Genomic DNA, 15,551 nt, shown 5'->3' with positions numbered 1-15,551 from the left:
CCTGGGCAGGACCGGAACCAATGTCCGAGGGGGAGTGTTTGCTAGTGCTGTTGGGGAGGAGTTAAACTGATATGGCAGGGGGATGGAAACCGATGCAGGGAGACAGAGGGAAATAAAATGGAGGCAGAAGCAAAAGATAGAAAGGAGAATAGTAAAAGTGGAGGGCAGAGAAACCCAAGGCAAAAAACAAAAAGGGCCACATTACACCAAAATTCTAAAAGGGCAAAGTGTGTTAAAAAGACAAGCCTAAAGGCTCTGTGCCTCAATGCGAGAAGTATTCGGAATAAGGTGGACGAATTAACTGCGCAGATAGCAGTTAACGGATATGATGTAATTGGCATCACAGAGACATGGCTCCAGGGTGACCAAGGCTGGGAACTCAACATCCAGGGGTATTCAACATTTATGAAGGATAGACAGAGAGGAAAAGGAGGCGGGGTGGCGCTGCTGGTTAAAGAGGAAATTAATGCAATAGTAAGGAGGGATATTAGCCTGGATGATGTGGAATCGGTATGGGTGGAACTGCGGAATACCAAAGGGCAGAAAACGCTAGTGAGAGTTGTGTACAGACCACCAAACGGTAGTAGTGAGGTTGGGGACAGCATCAAACAAGAAATAAGAGATGTGTGCAATAAAGGTACAGCAGTTATCATGGGCGACTTTAATCTACATATTGATTGGGCTAACCAAACTGGTAGCAATGCGGTGGAGGAGGATTTCCTGGAGTATTAGGGATGGTTTTCGAGACCAATATCTCGAGGAACCAACTAGGGAGCTGGCCATCCTAGACTGGGTGATGTGTAATGAGAAGGGACTAATTAACGATCTTGTTGTGCAAGGCCCTTTGGGGAAGAGTGACCATAATATGGTAGAATTGTTCATTAAGATGGAGAGTGACACAGTTAATTCGGAAACTAGGGTCCTGAAAAGGAAAGGTAACTTCGACGGTATGAGGCGTGAGTTGGCTAGAATAGACTGGCAAAGGATACTTAAAGGGTTGACAGTGGATGGGCAGTGGCAGACATTTAAAGATCACATGGATGAACTTCAGCAATTGTACATCCCTGCCTGGAGTAAAAATAAAACGGGGTAGGTGGCTCAACCATGGCTAACAAAGGAAATTAAGGATAGTGTAAAAACCAAGGAAGGAGCATATAAATTGGCCAGAAGAAAGCAACAACCCTGAGGACTGGGAGAAATTTAGAATTCAACAGAGGAGGACAAAGGGTTTAATTAAGAGGGGGAAAATAGAGTATGAGAGGAAGCTTGCAGGGAACATAAAAACTGACTGCAAAAGCTTCTATAAATATGTGAAGAGAAAAAGATTAGTGAAGGCAAATGTAGGTCCCTTGCAGTCAGATTCAGGTGAATTTATAATGGGGAACAAAGAAATGGCAGACCAATTGAACAAATACTTCGGTTCTGTCTTCACGAGGGAAGACACAAATAACCTTCCGAGTGTACTCGGGGACAGTCGGTCTAGTGAGAAGGAGGAACTGAAGGATATCCTTATTAGGTGGGAAATTGTGTTAGGGAAATTGATGGGATTGAAGGCCGATAAATCCCCGGGGCCTGATAGTCTGCATCCCAGAGTACTTAAGGAAGTGGCCCTAGAAATAGTGGATGCATTAGTGATCATTTTCCAACAGTCTATCGACTCTGGATCAGTTCCTATGGACTGGAGGATAGCTAATGTAACACCACTTTTTAAAAAAGGAGGGGGAGCGAAAATAGGTAATTATAGACCGGTTAGCCTGACATCAGTAGTGGGGAAAATGTTGGCATCAATCATTAAGGATGAAATAGCAGCACATTTAGAAAGCAGTGACAGGATCGGTCCAAGTCAGCATGGATTTATGAAAGGGAAATCATGCTTGACGAATCTTCTGGAATTTTTTGAGGATGTAAATAGCAGAGTGGACAAGGGAGAACCAGTGAATGTGGTGTATTTGGACTTTCAAAAGGCTTTTGACAAGGTCCCGCACAAGAGATTGGTGTGCAAAATCAAAGCGCATGGTATTGGGGGTAATGTACTGAAGTGGATAGAGAACTGGTTGACAGACAGGAAGCAGAGAGTCGGGATTAACAGGTCCTTTTCAGAATGGCAGGCAGTGACTAGTGGAGTGCCGCAGGGCTCAGTGCTGGGACCCCAGCTCTTTACAATATACATTAATGATTTAGATGAAGGAATTGAGTGTAATATCTCCAAGTTTGCAGATGACACTAAACTGGGTGGCAGTGTGAGCTGTGAGGGAGACGCTAAGAGGCTGCAGGATGACTTGGACAGGTTAGGTGAGTGGGCAAATGCATGGCAGATGCAGTATAATGTGGATAAATGTGAGGTTATCCATTTTGGGGGCAAAAACACAAAGGCAGAATATCTGAATGGCCGCAGATTTGGAAAAGGGGAGGTGCAACGAGACCTCGGTGTCATGGTTCATCAGTCATTGAAAGTTGGCATGCACGTACAGCAGGCGGTGAAGTAAGGCAAATGGTATGTTGACCTTCATAGCTAGGGGATTTGAGTATAGGAGCAGGGAGGTCTTACTGCAGTTGTACAGGGCCTTAGTGAGGCCTCATCTGGAATAGTGTGTTCAGTTTTGGTCTCCTGATCTGAGGAAGGACGTTCTTGCTATTGAGGGAGTGCAGCGAAGGTTCACCAGACTGATTCCAGAGATGGCTGGACTGTCATATGAGGAGAGACTGGATCAACTGGGCTTTTATTCACTGGAGTTTAGAAGGATGAGAGGGGATCTCATAGAAACGTATGCTATGCTGACGGACAGGTTAGATGCGGGAAGAATGTTCCCGATGTTGGGGAAGTCCAGAACCAGTGGACATAGTCTTAGGATAAGTGGTAGGCCATTTAGGACTGAGATGACGAGAAACTTCTTCACTCAGAGTTGTTAACCTGTGGAATTCCCTGCCACAGAGAGTTGTTGATGCCAGTTCAGTGGATATATTCAAGAGGGAGTTCGATATGGCCCTTACGGCTAAGGGGATCAAGGGGTATGGAGAGAAAGCAGGAAAGGGGTCGTGAGGGAGCGATCAGCCATGATCTTATTGAATGGTGGTGCAGGCTCGAAGGGCTGAATGGCCTATTCCTGCACCTATTTTCTATGTTTCTATGTTTCTATGCTATGGCCAGAATTCCTCGTCTTTATCACTATTGAGTCACCCCTCCTCGGAGTGCTCACGTGTGGCTGATGGGTAAATACAGGATCGGCCTCTGAGCTGTACAGATCTGTACAAGTAAGGAGATGGCCCCAGCTCAGATCACAAACCTGGGCAGCTCGGTCCTCCTACCTGTACAGCTCAGACTCCTATAAGAGCCCAAGATTCGATTTTAATATTGCTGGCCTGTACAAACACAGGAACAGGAACAGGAGGAGGCCATTCAGCCCCTCGAGTCTGTTCCACCATTCAACTAGATCATGGCTGATCTGTACCTCAGACCTCCCCCAGTGTTCTCCTGACCTTATGATAGAAGGAAGCATTTGCAATTATATAGTGCCTCTCATGTCCTCATAAAACCCCATGACAATTCACAGCAATGGATTACCTCTGTAGTACAATTGTTATGTCGGCAAACACAGCAGCCTATTTTGCATAAAGGCTATATCCCACAAACAAAGATGAGATAAATGATCAGTTGCGCTGTTGTTCGTGGTGTTTGTTGAAGTACAAATGTTGGACAGGGCACTGGTAGAACTCTACAGCTCTGTTTTGAATAGTCCCACAAACAGCAATGAATAAAGTGACTAGTTACTCATTTGCATGGGGTTGGTTCGAGGATAAGGACTGGCCAGGACACTGGGAGAAATTGCCACTCCTGTCTGAAGAGCACCATGGGAACATTTACATCCACCCGAGTGGGCAGATGAGGCCTCAGTTTCGCATCTTATCTGAAGGCAGCACTTCCGACAATCAATACTCCCTCAGTGACAGCCGAGATTATGTGCTGAACTCCTGGAGTGGGTCTTGAACCCATAGCCTTCTGCCTCAGAGGAGAGAGTGCTACCACTGAGCGAAGCTGACATTTGGATCCCAAGCCCCTGCAGCCCATGAAAAGACAGTGTAAAGCCAAGCTGCCCACATCAAAACTGGTGTGGGAGACGGACAGCAAAATGTCTCCAACATATTAGACACACCAGTCTCACCCCTCCAAATAATGGATAAAAACCGGAATGGAAGAACGGTGAAACATAGAAACATAGAAAATAGGTGCAGGAGCAGGTCATTCGGTCCTTTGAGCCTGCAACTTCAGCACCTCATTGAAAAGATGATGGGGAAGAATTTTTGGAACCAATAAAGGCCAATAGGCTCACCAATCCTGACCCTTTTTTGACATATCAACTACCCATATCATCTACCCACCTTTTGACAATATCCCCCAATCCCTTCTCTCTCTCTAGAAAGACATCTGTCTTATTCATATCGTACACTTTAATGCCCTTCCTCGGTAACTTATTCCACAACTCTATTACCCTTTGATTGAAAAAACTCTACCTGACTTCACTTTTTATTCCGAACCTCCTCGTTTGTAACTTAATGTTACGGTTATTTGAAAAATTTGTCCAGATCAACTTTTTATCATTTACCTTCATAATCCCTGAACCGTCAAGTTGGTCACCTCAAAGCCTCCTCTTTTCAAACCAAAAACGATCACAAATGTATTTAATCATTATTTACGTTCCCGAGACCCTGAATCCTTTTTGTTGCTCGGTGAGAAACACGACAAGTGGACACTTTCTCCATAATGAAGTAAATCTGCGACACCAGAGGTGGAGTGTAGAAGGTTTCTGTTTAAGGGATGTCGCAGTTGTGTGAGGCGGACTGGTTGGGCTGGGTGCTTTCTGCCTTTCCGCCATTGTTCATAGGTTTATCTGTAACCTTCAGGGCTGCTGACCGAGGGACGTGCGGCTCTTTGTTGGCCGGCATGGACACGATGGGCCGGAATGGCCTCCTTCCGCGCTGTAAATTTCTATGTTTCTATGTAAGTCACTGGGGGGAGATTTTCGGTTCAGGACCAATTGGGCAGAATATCAGTTGTGTGTCCTTCCTGCCCCGGGGCCACAGTCAGGATGTGTGGACCAGTTTCAAGTTTAAATTATACCGGCGAGCTGCAGATACCAAACATTCTAGCCACTGTAGACCTGCTGCTGAAAATCGGGCAGCTTCCTCATGGCGCTAGCTGATGGATGGGGCCTACTGGGTGGGTGGGTTGTGTGTGGAGGTGGGTTGGCAGGGGCCAGGAACAGCACGAATGCTCCTTTTGTTCCCACAAAAAAAATTGATTTGCCTTTTCTGAGCAGCCTCCGGTAATCCTGGTTAGACCTCTCAATGCCTGAAAAAAGTGCAGCAAGCAGCAACTTTACATTCTCCATCATTTCTCATCATGAAAATTGCACTTGGGGTCCTAGACATGGCGCAGGTCTGAGATTTGCATATTTAAACAGTCTCCCACCTGTTCTGGGAGGAGTACCGGGGACACCTCAAGTCGCTGGAGCAATAGCACCAACGATGCCTCCACAAGATCCTGCAAATCCCCTGGGAGGACAGACGCACCAACATTAGCGTCCTCGACCAGGCCAACATCACCAGCATCGAAGCACTGACCACACTCGGCCAGTTCTGCTGGGTGGGCCACGTTGTTCGCATGTCTGACACGAGACTCCCAAAGCAAGCGCTCTACTCGGAACTCCTTCACGGCAAACGAGCCAAAGGTGGGCAGAGGAAACGTTACAGGGAGACCCTCAAAGCCTCCCTGATAAAGTGCAACATCCCCACTGACACCTGGGAGTCCCTGACCAAAGACTGCCCTAAGTGGAGGAAATGCATCCGGGAGGGCGCTGAGCACCTCGAGTCTCGTCGCCGAGAGCATGCAGAAACCAAGCGTAGGCAGCGGAAAGAGCGTGCAGCAAACCTGTCCCACCCACCCCTTCCCTCAACGACCATCTGTCCCACCTGTGACAGGGACTGTGGTTCTCGTGTTGGACTGTTCAGTCACCTCATGGTTCAGTCAGTTATCATGGGCGACTTTAATCTACATATTGATTGGGCGAACCAAACTAGTAGCAATGCGGTGGAGGAGGATTTCCTGGAGTGCATTAGGGATGGATTTCTAGACCAATATGTCGAGCAACCAACTAGAGAGCTGGCCATCCTAGACTGGGTGATGTGTAATGAGAAGGGACTAATTAGCAATCTTGTTGTGCGAGGCCCCTTGGGAAAGAGTGACCATAATATGGTAGAATTCTTTATTAAGATGGAGAGTGGCACAGTTAATTCGGAAACTAGGCTCCTGAACTTAAGGAAAGGTAACTTCGACGGTATGAGGTGTGAATTGGCTAGAATAGACTGGCAAAGGATATTTAAAGGGTTGACGGTGGATAAGCAATGGCAAATATTTAAAGATCACATGGGTGAACTTCAGTAATTGTACATCCCTGTCTGGAGTAAAAATAAAATGGGGAAGGTGGCTCAACCATGGCTAACAAGGGAAATTAAGGATAGTGTTAAAGCCAAGGAAGAGGCATATAATTTGGCTAGAAAAAGCAACAAACCTGAGGACAGGAAGAAATTTAGAATTCAACAGAGGAAGACTAAGGGTTTAATTAAGAGGGGGAAAATAGAGTACGAGAGGAAGCTTGCAGAAAACATAAAAACTGACTGCAAAAGCTTCTATAAATATGTGAAGAGAAAAAGATTAGTGAAGACAAATGTATGTCCCTTGCAGTTGGATTCAGGTGAATTTATAATGGGGAATAAAGAAATGGCAGACCAATTGAACAAATACTTCAGTTCTGTCTTCACAAAACAAGACACAAATAACCTTCCAATTGTACTAGGGGACAGTCGGTCTTGTGAGAAGGAGGTACTGAAGGAAATCCTTATTAGGCGGGAAATTGTGTTCGGGAAATTGATGGGATCGAAGGCCGATAAATCCCCGGGGTCTGATAGTCAGCATCCCAGAGTACTTAAGGAAGTGGCCCAAGAAATAGTGGATGCATTGGTGATCATTTTCCAACAGTCTATCGACTCTGGATCGGTTCCTATGGACTGGAGGGTAGCTAATGTAACACCACTTTTTAAAAAAGAAGGGAGAGAAAACGGATAATTATAGACTGGTTAGCCTGACATCAGTAGTGGGGAAAATGTTGGCATCAATCATTAAGGATGAAACAGCAGCGCATTTGGAAAGCAGTGACAGGATCGGACCAAGTCAGCATGGATTTATAAAAGGGAAATCATGCTTGACGAATCTTCTGGAATTTTTTGAGGATGTAACTAGCAGAGTGGACAAGGGAGAACCAGTGGATGTGGTGTATTTGGACTTTCAAAAGGCTTTTGACAATGTCCCGCACAAGAGATTGGTGTGCAAAATCAAAGCGCATGGTATTGGGGGTAATGTACTGACGTGGATAGAGAACTGGTTGGCAGACAGGAAGCAGAGAGTCGGGATAAACAGGTCCTTTTCAGAATGGCAGGCAGTGACTAGTGGAGTGCCGCAGGGTTCAGTGTTGGGACCCCAGCTCTTTACAATATACATTAACGATTTAGATGAAGGAATTGAGTGTAATATCTCCAAGTTTGCGGATGACACTAAACTGGGTGGTGGTGTGAGCTGTGAGGAGAACGCTAAGAGACTGCAGGATGACTTGGACAGGTTAGGTGAGTGGGCAAATGCATAGCAGATGCAGTATAATGTGGATAAATGTGAGGTTATCCATTTTGGGGGCAAAAACACAAAGGCAGAATACTATCTGGATGGCGGCAGATTAGGAAAAGGGGAGGTGCAACGAGACCTGGGTGTCATGGTTCATCAGTCATTGAAAGTGGGCATGCAGGTACAGCAGGCGGTGAAGAAGGCAAATGGTATGTTGGCCTTCGTAGCTAGGGGATTTGAGTATAGGAGCAGGGAGGTCTTACTGCGGTAGTACAGGGCCTTAATGAGGCCTCACCTGGAATATTGTGTACAGTTTTGGTCTCCTAATCTGAGGAAGGACATTCTTGCTATTGAGGGAGTGCAGTGAAGGTTCACCAAACTGATTCCAGGAATGGTTGGACTGTCATATGAGGAAATACTGGATCAACTGGGCCTTTATTCACTGGAGTTTAGAAGGATGAGAGGGGATCTCATAGAAACGTATAAGATTCTGATGGGACTGAACAGGTTAGACGCGGGAAGAATGTTCCCAATGTTGGGGAAGTCCAGAACCAGGGGACATAGTCTTAGGATAAGGGGTAGGTCATTTAGGACTGAGATGAGGAGAAACTTCTTCACTCAGAGAGTTGTTAACCTGTGGAATTCCCTGCCGCAGAGAGTTGTTGATGCCAGTTCATTGGATATATTCAAGAGGGAGTTAGATATGGCCCTTACGGCTAAGGGGATCAATGGGTATGGAGAGAATGGAGGAAAGGGGTACTGAGGTGAATGATCAGCCATGATCTTATTGAATGGCGGTGCAGGCTCGAAGGGCCGAATGGCCTACTCCTGCACCTATTTTCTATGTTTCTACGTTTCTAAAGACTCATTTTTACAGTGGAAGCAAGTCTTCCTCAATTCCGAGGGACTGCCTATGATGATGATGACCAGGGCTTGCCTGGAAGTTAAATCAGGCGAGCACATGGGGGTAATGGTTCCAACCAGATTTTCCTCTGCCAGTCGCCATTTTTCAGGCCATAAACAGGTCAGTTGTAAATAGCCCCCATCCTCCATTGAGTTTAGTGTCATTATTTAAGCACCTTCCCCGCAAGCACTCCACCCGATTTATAAACTGCTTTGTGGCAAAATGAACCGCTGAAGTAAATCACTGTGCCTTGTCATCTGTTATTTGTGCGTTAAGGACACAGATGGACTGGTAACTATGGAGACGGTTTTATATCTGAATGGTTATGATGTCATAAAACAATGTATTTACAACAAACATTTACGATGTTTGGCCACAGCAAGATACAGCAAATATTAACACGCAGGCGGGAAGGGGAGAGGAACTGACCCAGAACTTTGTTATCGAAGAATTATCCCATCAACTTTACTGGTTGGTTACCTGTGGTCACCGCTGTCCAGGGCCTGACTTCTTGATTAGGGTGTCTAAATCACAATATACAACACCACCCATGGGTAAATCAGTCACAGAATGACCCTGTAACATAAATACCTGCAACCTGGCAACTAGGAATGCATTCTGGAGGCAAGAGTGTAGCAGGGAAATGGAAAGAGTGACAGAGATAGAGCGAGAAAGACACTACGCACTTACACAGCGGGACAAACACAGAGAGAGACAAAGTGTGCTTACACAGACAGAATGAGACACACACACACACACACACACGGTGCATTTGCACAGATAATCTCACAGACACAGCATGCACACACACACAATGGAGACTGGTCATGACAGACAGATATAAAGAGATAGAAATAGAGACTGATGGAGGGAGAAAAAGAAAAATAGCCAGTTAACACACAGATAGAGAGACACACTGAGATGAGAGAGAGCAAGAGAGACTGTGTATTTACATAGATAGAAAGACAAAGAGAGATATTGTGTGCTTACATAGATACGATAGCATCATCATAGGCAGTCCCTCGGAACCGAGGAAGACTTGCTTCCACTCTAAAAATGAGTCCTTAGGTGGCTGAACAGTCCAATACGGGAATTACAGTCCCTGTCACAGGTGGGACAGATAGTCGTTGAGGGAAAGGGTGGGTGGGACTGGTTTGCCGCACGCTCTTTCCGCTGCCTGCGCTTGGTCTCTGCATGCTCTCGGCGATGAGACTCGAGGTGCTCAGCGCCTTCCCGGATGCACTTCCTCCACTTAGATACAATAAAAAGAGAGCACAGGACAGGCAGAGGCAGAGTGAAGGAGACAGGCAACTATAGGGGGAGACTAAGGGGTAGAAATTGGCCTCCGCCCGAAAGGGGATGCACCCTCTGTTTTTTTTAAGTTTTTCTCCGCCGCAACCCAGCTTTCAGCAGCCTTATCGGGAGGGGCAATTTCGGCCCCTAAGAGTGAAGCTGCTGTTACCGCCTTAGATTGGTGCTAGTATCACCGGTTTCCGACTCACAGGTCTTGCCAGACTTTGGCAACCCTAATGTAAAGTTGCCAAATTTACTAAGTCTGGCTGCTGTCACCTTTACATTGAGGTATCATCCATCATGGGCGGTCCCTCGAACGAGGATGACTTGCTTCCACAAGAGTTCACAGGTGTTTCAATGAAGGACCCGATGTTCCAGTCCTGAACTCCAGTTGAGGGGGTGGAAGATGCCTGTGCGTGGATTTTTTTAATGTGTGGTGACCACGAGCTGCTTGATACCTGTGCACAGGCAATGTAAGAGCTCGAGACACAGCGATAGAGACAGAGAGGGCCAGCACAAGAGAAAGACTGAAAGAGCAGTTTTGAAATAGGAGCAAATATGTTCTCAATGTCCTGCTTTAAAAAAGATTTCAACCGAAAATAGGGAAACCATTTCTCACACGACGCCACTCATTGCCTTTATACTCTGTGCATGTTTAAACTGTCTGTGCAGTTTAAAGAGAAGTAACCGAGTACTGTATTATACAACAAAGTAACTATTTGTACTGCACTTTTTTTTGACAAACAGGCGACAAACCCCACCCCTGTCAAGCTTTGCCCCCCCACCCCGGCCCGAATCATTCCCTCCATGTGGTGCCGAGAAGCAGGACCTGAGGCCCGAGACGCCACTGATTCCCTCAACGACTCGCGCCCTCATAAGGCCCCGACTCGCAGGACTCGCTCCCTCGGGCGTGGGCCCCGAGAGCGAGAGAGGCTGGGGGACGAGGGGGGGCGGGGGGGCGGGGGGGGGGGGAAGAGAGAGAGAGAGAGGTGGGGGTTGGGGGGAAAAGAGAGAGAGAGAGAGAGAGAGAGAGGGGGGCTGGGGAGGGCGGTGTGAGAGAGGAAGAGAGAGAGAGAGAGAGAGAGAGAGAGAGAGGGAGAGGGAGAGAGAGAGAGAGAGAGAGAGGTTGGGAGGGAGAGAGAGTGAGAGTGTGGGGGGAAGAGAGGCTGAGGGGGAGAGAGAGAGAGACATGGGGGTTGGGGGAAGGCGGGATCGGAGGGGAGAGAGGGAACTCGGATCACGTTCTTCCAACCTCCTACAAGGGACATCGCTGGAGTGGATGATATCCAGAAGTCACGACACTGTCACTATTCACTTCATGCCCAATAAACCTGTTAACAATCTGTACACAATGCCCCATTTATCGGGGGGGCGGAGAATGCACTTGCACTGGGGCGCGGCACTTTGTCTGGGGGAGGGAGGCACTTGCACTGGGGCGCGGCACTTTGTCTGGGGGAGGGAGGCACTTGCACTGGGGTAAGGCACTTTGGCTGGCCCTTGCTGTCTTCTAGAGAGCTCTGTCCTCTGTCGCTTCAGGAAGTCAAAGTGGATCAAGTTATAATTTGCAAAGAGGGATGGGTGGATCCAGTGACACATTCCTGTGAAACTTTAGGGTGTAGCTTATCCTCCAAGGGGACCAATCAGAAACAAAAGATGGAGAATGGTGGCCATTTTGAAAGTACAAATAAGCACGTCCATTATACAACATACCACATTCAAACCTGAATAGGAAACATTATGGACATTATGAACTGCAGGTTTTTGCTGCACAGAATCCTCTATAGCTGTTGCACAAGTACAGCATCAGTGTGAAATTCAGTACCCTGGAGTGGTCACATCTCGTCATCTGTGCATGTTTGTTGTTCAGATAGAATGGATCATTTTTAGTTGCTTCTTAACTGCCCCCATTGAGACGTCCAGTCACCTCACATTGACCCTTACCCATTGCACTGACCACAATAGGCTCACTCAAAACACATCATAGTTCGATCTCACATACTCTCTTCACACTATATCCTTCAATCCTTTCTTTCCTCTGTAACATACCTAACTGCCCCTTGAACTCCAGAACTCTGATATCCTTTGTGTAAAAATGTTCTAACTCACTTCCTTTCTCATTCCTAACTTGTTCATTTTTATTATATGTCCCTTGATATTAGAAGCCTTTGTCAATTTTCCTGGTTCAATGTTGGGGATCACCATTGACCAGAAGCTTAACTGGACCCTCCATACCAGCAATATGGTAACTATGGCAGGGCAGAGGCTGGGTATTCATGGATGAGTGGCTCACCTCCCGACCTCTCAATACCTATGCACCATCAACAAGACCAAAGTTAGAGTGTGATAGAATACTCACCACTTGCCTGGATGAGTAAAGCTGTAATAACACTCAAGAAGCTTGACACCATCCATAACACCATACACTACCCTTGGCCAGTTCCCCTGTCACTGGACTCAATATCCCTCACCTTCCAGCATCGGTGCACTAAGACTGCAGTATGTCACCATCATCATTATCATAGGCAGTCCCTCGAAGCAAGGATGACTTACTTCCACGCCAAAAAGAGGATGAGTTCACAGGTGTTTCAATGAAGGACCTAATATTCCAGATCCCAAACTACATCCTGAAGGGTGGAAGATGCCTGTGCGTGGATTTTTTTAACATGTGGTGGCCATTGCACACCAGCCACCACACGGGGCTCGACAGAGCTAGGTCTTGGTCCAGGAGCAAGGGTTACCCAAGACGACTGGAGACCTGCTCTGCTGCACGGGCCTAGTGCACACACATATCACAGTGTGGACTGGCCCGTGCTGCCCCTGGGCCCTCGCCTCTTCTCGGCCCTGAACTCACGCCTCCCCTGGGCCCCAATTACATCCCTTTACAATCTCTCGTTGCTCCTTTGCCGATGTACTATCTGCAGGACACACTGCAGCAACTAGCCAAGCTTACTTCAACAGAATCTCTTTCTTCTGTGGCCTCAACCACCAAGAAGGATAAGAGAAGCAATATCATGCAAACATCATCGGCTCCAAGTTCCCCTCCAAGTCACACACCATGCTGACCTGGACATATATCGTCATTCCAGAGATAGTTTCCTTACAACATCATAAACACACAGACTTTACAAGATGGCTCCATTCCTTTTTATTATTGTAAACAGCAATGGGTGCACTGCCACAGTAGTCCACTAGGTGGAGCAGTAGTCCACTAGATGGAGCTATATATTACAATTCCTTCATCGACATTGGGTCAAAATCTTGGAATTCCCTGCCTGACACCATAAGGGAGCACTTTCATCATAAAGACAGCAGTGGTTTGACGAGAAGGCCCACCTCCACCTTCTCATGGCAACTAAGGATGGCCAATAAATGCAGCTTTGCCAACAGTGCCCGAATCCCCCCCCAAAAATTAAATCCCCATCATATTTGATAATTATATGAGGATATTGCCTGGACTGGAGAATTTTAGCTATGAGGAAAGATTGGATTGGCTGGGATTGTTTTCTTTGGAACAGAGGAGACTGAGGAAAGACCTTATTGAGGTATATAAAATTATGAGGGGCTGAGATAGAGTGGATAGGAAGGACCTGTTTCCCTTAGCAGAGAGGTCAATAACCAGGGGGCATAGAATTAAAGCAATTGGAGAGGAGTTTAGAGGGGAGTTGAGGAGAACGTTTTTCACTCAGAGGGTGATAGGGGTCTGGAACTCACTGCCTGAAAGGGTGGTAGAGGCAGAAACCCTAATAGCATTTAAAAAGTACTTGCATATGTAATTGAAGTGCCATAACCTACAGGGCTACGGACCGAGAGCTGGAAAGTAGGATTCGGCTGGAGAGCTCTTGGTCGGCCGGCGTGGACACGATGGGCCAAATGGCCTCCTTCCGTGCTGTAAATGTCTATGATTCTATGAGCATGAATTTCATGGATCAGACCTAGCCTTTAGACAGTGCCAGTCCCTGCACAGGTTGCTTCATATTGTTGAAAGAGTTCTGTAACTGTTATACAGCACTTTCATTTGTACTAGGAACGTACAGGATACAAGCGAAAATACCGCTCATGGTTCACAGTAGTAAAAATTGCTCTGAAATGATCTCCGCTCTTAATATTTTGTCTAATTTTCTTTCTTCTCATTATCTTTACAGTATACATTCATCTGCTCCCAGATCTCTATCACTCTATGTCATTAAGAGGATCATATATGGCATGGGTGAGTGAGTCTTCAATGCTTTCTAACTCCTGTGCAGAAGCACTTGGTGTGCAACGTGTTAAGTCAGAGCATAACATGATGCAGGTTCAAGATTCTCTGAGCAGTTTGTGGGAATAGCAAGAAGGGAGGGGGAGCGAAAGATATATATAGAGATAGAGAGAGAGAGATTGGGAGATAAAGAGCTAGAGAGAGATAGAGAGAGGTCGAGAGGTCGATAGATAGATAGATAGATAGATAGATAGATAGATAGATAGATAGATAGATAGATAGATAGATAGATAGATAGATAGATAGATAGATAGAGGAAGCAAGAGAGAGAAGCACTAGCATGCAACCCACACTTTTACTGTGCATTTCCAAGTGCCCTATTTATCGTGCGATTAACAATGGAGAGGAACATAAGAAAAAAAGAAAATTAAATGAATTGCACAGACCATTTATTGCAATACATAGTGCTGATTGAGACAGTGCAATGACCGAACAGGACAGAGTCCTTTCTCGATAACCTCCTAATCTACTTCATAAAGAGAAAAGCTGACCTCTTCCTTCATTACCACATCCGCCCTGTCCTTTGCCTCAGGGTATCAGTACTGGCAGACCTAGAATATGTCTAGTGTGCCTCTGACTTTCCTCTCTTGTTCCTCTTGAGCTCTGTACCCTATCTACATTTAAGATTAATTGCACCATCTCCTACTCGCAATCCCTAAGCTAATAAACTGAGGAGAATGAACTGTAATGCCTGAACTATGACCTGGATTGACATCTGCTAACTCAGCATAGAGCCATCATCATCATTATAGGCAGTCCCTCAGAATCGAGGAAGACTTGCTTCCACTCTAAACACGAGTCCTTAGGTAACTGAACAGTCCAATACGAGAATCACAGTCCCTGTCACAGGTGGGACAGATAGTTGTTGAGGGAAAGGGAGGGTGGGACTGGTTTGCCGCACGCTCTTTCCGCTGCCTGCGCTTGGTTTCTGCACGCTCTCGGCGACGAGACTCGAGGTGCTCAGCGCCCTCCCGGATGCACTTCCTCCACTTAGGGCGGTCTTTGGCCAGGGACTCCCAAGGTGTCGGTGGGGATGTTGCATTTTGTCACAGAGCATAGAGCACAGATAAGACCTCGGATCTTCTGGTCAGTAAGGCTCAATTCTACATTAGGGCGGTGCTTTAAAGCACTGAGCCATTACAGGCGCTAGACTGATGCTTTGATTGAGTATTATAAACGCTACAGCTACTCACACTGGCATCATAGTGCAAAAAGGCCCCACTGAGCGCCCTTTTCAAGTGTCTGGTATGGCCCATTAGAGTTGCATCCTTTTCAAAGGAACCTCCTTTTAGTCAGGGTGTGAGGAACCGCCCAAAATTCAGCAGCCCTGCCAAAACTCAACATAAAACATTCTAATACACCCCTGGATGAATGTCATAGGGTTACCCAGTCTTCAGAGGTCCATGCAACAAAAAACAATGTACAAGCCA

General features: G+C 46.5%; 1 protein-coding gene across 4 annotated transcripts in view; it reads right to left on the bottom strand.

The window, feature by feature from the left end:
• myrf (myelin regulatory factor) overlaps positions 1–15,551 on the bottom strand; it is a 371,110-nt gene that overhangs the window by 345,127 nt on the left and 10,432 nt on the right. The window lies entirely within an intron of this gene.

This window comes from Pristiophorus japonicus, chromosome 14, assembly GCF_044704955.1.
Source record: "Pristiophorus japonicus isolate sPriJap1 chromosome 14, sPriJap1.hap1, whole genome shotgun sequence".
In the NCBI taxonomy this organism is placed as follows: Eukaryota; Metazoa; Chordata; class Chondrichthyes; family Pristiophoridae; genus Pristiophorus; species Pristiophorus japonicus.
The sequence above is the reverse complement of the archived record's forward strand: the minus strand, read 5'-3'. Positions and strand labels throughout refer to the sequence as shown.